General features: G+C 54.2%; 1 pseudogene; it reads left to right on the top strand.

The window, feature by feature from the left end:
* Nucleotides 1-675: 675 nt before the first annotated feature.
* On the top strand, nt 676-1,668 carry LOC147645454 (uncharacterized; annotated as a pseudogene).
* The last annotated feature ends 4,498 nt before the right edge of the window (nt 1,669-6,166 follow it).

Raw genomic sequence — 6,166 nt, 5'->3', positions numbered from 1 at the left:
GGATATCTTCTGTTAATGGGCCATTGAGTCTCAGTGCAGGACTGATAAAATGACATCATCCCATTGTGAGATGCTCCACCCAGGGGGAGGAGCCAAGCATTCCTGCATGGATATAATCTGGGAATCAGAACACCACAGGCAGTCTTTCTCCACTGGATTCCCAGAGGAGAGACCAGACCCATCTACAGCACGGGAACTTCAGAGGTAATGTACAAAATTCTATGGGATCACTGCTTCAAGAGAACCACATCAGTCACTCCAGGAGGACTGCAGCCACTATTTAATCAGACTGCTACCAGCATGCTAACCAACAGGGTGTCAGGTTGTATTCTGACTCTCTCAGACTGTTGTTTTTTTGTTGGTTTTTTTTTTTGTACTGCTGCATTTTCATTTTCCTTTCTTTAGTAAAGAACTATTATTTCTATTCCTATATCTTTAACTGAGATCACTTTGATTTCAAGATTATAATAATTTGGAGAGGGCTGTTGCTTACATTTTTATCAATTTCAATGGGGGTTTCTGCTTTCCTTAGAAAACACCTTTCCTTTCAAACCAAGACACCCCAGATGCCCTGGTGACTTCTAGAGGGACTTGGACAGAGGGACCTTCAAACTCAACGTGCTCATTCCTTGTTCTCTCCCGAACCAGGATTTCCCAATCCCAGACATTGGCGAGATGGATGAGAAGGCTGCGAGGAAGAGGAAGATCTCCCAGGACACAGAGGCAGGTGAGGAGGAAGTCAGTGCCCCTTTCCCCCTCTCTCCTGCTCCATCTCCCAGCCCAGCATGGCCCCCGGCTGCAGGACAACCCCGCTGCCGACGCCGTCCTGCCGGGGACGCACTGGGGGGATCTCCTTCCCCTTCCCTCTGGCACGGAGGCAAATCCCATCCTCTCCTTGTCCTTCCTCCCCCAGACAAGAAGCTAAGAATGGAGACCAGGGAGTACAAATCCCTGCGGCACAACCTCGTGGACAAGGCCGTTCTGAGCAGCTCCACAGTGCAGGAATAAAACAGGGAGGAAAATCCCCAGAGATCCCACAGGAGGAAGGGCTCCAAACCCATCCCAGGGTGCTCTGAGGAGGAAAGACCCACCCTGTGCCGGGAAGGTGGCCGGAGATCCAGCCAGGGCTCTGAGCTGGTGGTCCATGAGCATCTTCAGGATGGGGAGAAGCGCTACAAGTGCTTGGAGTGTGGGAAGAGCTTCAGACAGAGCAACAGCCTGATCTGCCACCAGATGATCCACACTGGGGAATGGCCCTACAAGTGTGGGGAATGTGGGAAGGGCTTCAGCTGCAGCTCCCACCTCATCATCCACCAGCGCATCCACACTGGGGAGAGGCCCTATGAGTGTCCCGAGTGTGGGAAGAGGTTTCACAGCAGCTCCAGTCTCGTCCAGCACCAGCGGATTCACACGGATGAGAAGCCCTTCCGCTGTCCTGACTGTGGGGAGGGCTTCAAGCAAAACTCCCACCTCATCAGGCACCGGCGCATCCACACTGGGGAGAGGCCCTATGAGTGTGGGGAATGTGGGAAGAGCTTCAGAAACAGGTCCGACCTCAATACACACAAACGTATCCACACTGGGGAGAGACCCTACGAGTGTCCCCAGTGTGGGAAGAGCTTCACCCAGAGCTCTCACTTGACCAGACACCAACGGAGGCACCAGTAAGGGAAGCCCTGCGAGTGCCCCAAGTGCAGGAAGAGCTTTCTCCACAGCTCCAGCTTCATCCCCCCTTGGAGAATCCACATTGGGAAGAGACCCGGTGATCCGTGTTCCCTGGGATCCATGCTGGGAACACACCTGTACCTCTTCCTGCCCATGGCAATGACATGATGAGAGATCAAAGAACATGAGAGTCTGACCATGGCCCTGTCATATTCAATCCCATCTCAGATCATTGCCAGGGGCGGGAAAAGGACTCCCTCTCTCTCACCAGAGGAGAAGAGTGTCCTTTCTTGGCAGGAGGAAATACGTGGCCAGGAAGACCCAGTCGGTGGCATTATAGTTTTCCCTGTGAATAGATTGTCTTATCCCTTCTGTTATCCAAATTGTTTCTATTCCTGTTTGTTCCTTATCTTGTTGCTGTTCTCAATAAATTGTTCTTATTCCAGCCTGGGATCTTTGCCTTTTGTGCTTTCCATGGGAGATGGGAGGGAAGAGAGCGGCAGTGCAGTTTTAGTCGGAGCAGGAAATTGGGGAATGCCATTCCTGAAGCCCAGCCCATGGAAACCGAGCATCCCAGCTGGTGCCAGGCCTGGTTGCCATGGCAGCAGCCTTGGGAGCGGGTCCCTGGCTGGGGGCTGCGGGAACCTCTTCCCTCTGGTGCCCAGGGACAGGAGTGGAGGGAGCGGCTGGAGCTGAGGCGGGCAGGTTTAGGCTGGATGTGAGGAAAAGGTTTTTCCCGCGAGGCTGCTGGGGCACTGAACAGGCTCCCCAGGGAAGGCTCCCAACTCCAGGGCTGGCTGAGCTCCAGCAGCGTTTGGCCAGCGCTGCCAGGCCCAGGCTGGCATTGTTGGGGTGTCCTGTGCAGGGCCAGCAGTTGGACTGGAGGATCCCCGTGGGTCCCTCCCAACTCAGCCAATTCTGTGGCTCTGGGATCCCATGAACCTGGGGATGGGCCTGCAAATGGTTGCCATGGCAATGGGCTCTGGCTCCAGGTCTGAGTCAGGCACAGACAGGGGCGCCACAGAGACCTCCCAGGGGTTTCTGGGGATGCTGAAGAGACGTGTGCTCAGACGCAGTCCCAGCAATTCCATGGTGACATCCCAGGGGACCCTGGGCTGCAAAGGCACTGCTCAGTCACAGGCACTCCCGGGGGCTCCACGGTGACATCCCAGGAGTCCCCAGGCTGCCAAAGAGCCGGGATGTCTCAGACACTCCCAGGGCTTCCTGTCATGGGCAGAGTGGGAGCTGCAGGCAAAAACTTTATTTCTTTATTGGAGAAACCCCTGCTGGGTCATGAGGTGAAGAAATGACACCCAACAGCCACCAGGGATCCTCAAACACCTCCGGGATGCCTCGACTTTTAAATTCCTTCTAAGAGAGGAGACTGAAAGCAGCTGGACTCAATCCCAGCCCCAGACTTTGTCAAAGGTTTATGTGTAAATATTTGACAGGTGGAACTGAACCGTAATGCAATTTGTCCCACAGGATTAACAATGGAATCTATATATATCTTATACAGATATATATATATATATATATTATATCAGATATATTATACAAATACAACTGTGACTGATTCTGAACAAGATTTATTTACAGCACAGAGTAAATAAAAAAAAGAGTTATTTACTCCAGAGTAGAGGAGCTATAACAATTATTAGACTATAGTGCTCTAGGAAGCAATTTTGTAGTAAACAGGGCTTTGGTGGAGTTGTTTGAGCTCATTCCAGGCACAGCCTCCTGCTCCAGCAGGAACTGCCTTTCCTGTGCCATGCCCAGGGCAGATCCTGCTGCAGGAAAAGCCCCAGGCCAGCCCCAAGCCAGGGAAGGGCTCGGGCACAAGTGCAGAGTGCCGTGCTGGGAGCTGTGCCAGGGACAGCCTGAGGCACCAAAGGCACCTTGGCAGCAGCAGCTGCTTCCAGGCCATGGCCAGAAGGCTCCCTTGGCACCCCGGCCTGGTGGCCAGCACTGCAGAGCTGCTGCTTCAGGGCTCATTTCTGGCTGGGCTCCGAAAAGCCACTGCTGCTCCAGGAGCCTGACTGGGAAGCAATTGGCCCCAGCACCCTGGGGACAAAATAATAATGAACAAACTCTTCATGGCAGCAGAGACAAGGCAGGGGCAGAGGAAAGGGGAGAGCCAGGCCCAGGGGACATGGCTGCAATGGTGATGGCTGTGAGGTCAGTGCCACTGCAGCAGCCTGGCTGGCCCTCAGCAGACATTCTGGCCAGGAGGGTTGTGAGGGCACCCAGCACATCAGAGAACCCACACAACAGCAATTCCATCCTTGGGGAGGGGAGGGGCTTTCACTGTGTCAGGTTGCACAGAGCTCCTGCTCTGGGAGCATTTCTGGGATGGGGCATCCATTTCTCTGGAAAAGCAGCTGCAGTTTTGTGCCACTCTGATTGTAAAATATTTCCTCCTTCTAACAAATCCAAATCCACTCTAGATCACTTTAAAGATATTGATCCTTGTTGTGTCATTGCAAGATCTGGGAGGAAATAACTTTGACCCGTGTTTCCATCTTCACAGACCTTGGAGAGGACCCAAAAATCTCCCAGGATGGGATTTGGAGGCCTCATCACATAAGTAGCAGGTAGAGGCTGAGGGCCCTGGGCTGTGAAGCTGCAAGGCCCTGCCTGAGGCAACTTGTGCAGCCCTTTGGCCATGGCTGCTGGCCCTGGGCCTGAGGCCAGCAGGGGACAAGTGACCCTGGCAGCCCTGGGGCCTCATTGCCTCCTTGTCCCTGCTCAGCAGCCTGGCAGGGGCCGCCCCATGGTGCTGCCCTTGGCATTGCACATCCCCACATGCCAGTGGCCCGGGAAGAGCCCTGAGCAATGAGGGAGGGACAGCATCTGCCTTGCCAGGGGCTGGGGCTCAGCCCTTGGCCCTTGCCATTCCTGAAACACATCCAGCTTTGCTCAGCACCACAGACACCTTTCCCTTGCTTGTCCCCAGCTGCCATCAGGGCCTCCAGTCTTCTGCTCTGCCTGGAACCTGGGGACGCTTTCTCACTCGTGTCTCTCATTTCAACTACAAGAAACTTCAGTGTTTCCATCTGACTTGGAGCTCTTGAGGAGTTTCTGGAGCACACTCTGAGGGACTGAGTGTGATGCCAAGAGCCCCAAAGGCCCGAGAGGGTGATGAAAGTGCTGGTGCTGTGTCTGTGCTGCTGAGCTGGGCCGGGCTCCTGGCCCAGAGGCAGCTCCTGGCAAGGGCAGCGCTGCAGAGAGACAGCTCTGGCCAGGAGCAGCTCCTGAGCACAGCCCAGCAGGGCTGGGGCCCTGCCAGGGCAGCTCAGGGACACAGAGAGCAGGCCCAGACAGAGCTGCCAGGGGCTCAGCACTGGCAGGGGCTGTGGGATGTGCCAGAGGGGGCTGTGTCCCAGCAGCACCTCTGTGGCTGTGTCCTGGAGCCCCAGAGCAGCTGTGATGTCAGAAAGGGGCTGTGTGACAGCTCTGAGTGGGTTGTGTGAGGTCACAGCTAGGGCTGTGACATCCCAGAGTTTGTTGTATGAGGTCACTGAACAGCTACAGCGTCATAGAGGGGATCCTGTGACATCAGAAAGAGGTGTGTGATGTCACAGTGTGGCTGTATGACATCACAGAGTGGGCTGGGTGATGTTACTTAGTGGGTTGTGACATCAGAGACATGACTATGACATCAGAGGTCGAATGTACATCATTACAGAAAGGATTCTGACATCACAGAGCAGGTTGTGACATGACAGAGCCACCACAGGGTGGATTGTGATATCACTGGTTGGTTGTGAGACATCACAGAACAGGCTGTCAAGTCACATGGTGGTGATATGAAATCCTAGAGTGGGCAGTGACATCATAGTGTCATGGAGTTACTTTACCTTTAAGGGAGTTGGAGTTGCTGGGAAGTGCTCGGAGTCTTTTCTCCTGACCAATTATCGGTCATTGCTGGGAATTGACAGCAGTTTAGGCCATTGAAAAGTGGGATCAACTTGTGAACCCTACCTTAAAAGGTAAAAGCAGAGCTTTCTGGGCTCTCTTTGTTTTCTGGCTGTGGAGGGTGGCGGAGCTCCAGGCCTCCCGTCCCTGCCCAGGCCATGCGGCCGGGCGGGGATGGGGCCGAGCCTGCCCCGTCTCCCGGCCGGGAGATGGGGGGGCCTGGGGAAGGTTTTCCTCGGGCCCGGGCCGAGCCGATCTCTGGCTCGGCTGCAGGTTTTGCTGTAACTACATTCACTAGAAACTGCCCACTGAAGAAAGAGAGAAGCCCTGGACTTGCAGCGGGTTGGAGCAGCGACTACACGCTCCAGAGCAGCCATGAGGAACTTTCCATCACAGACGGCTCCAGCTCCTGTTCGGCAGAGATCTCCGAACCATCTACAAAAGCCTGGGCAAGATTTTAACTCTTTCATTACCCAGATGAGACTTGCAGATTAATCTTTTTATCCAGAGAGAGAGAGAGAGAGATCAACATGAAAAGAGACTTTATAAACTATCAGTGACAGGAAAGAAAAGAAGCTTCAGG

Source organism: Cyanistes caeruleus, unplaced genomic scaffold (genome assembly GCF_971803275.1).
Source record: "Cyanistes caeruleus unplaced genomic scaffold, bCyaCae1.hap1.1 HAP1_SCAFFOLD_293, whole genome shotgun sequence".
NCBI classification, from domain to species: Eukaryota; Metazoa; Chordata; class Aves; order Passeriformes; family Paridae; genus Cyanistes; species Cyanistes caeruleus.
Note: the sequence above shows the minus strand (reverse complement) of the source record. Positions and strands in the feature narration are given on the sequence as shown.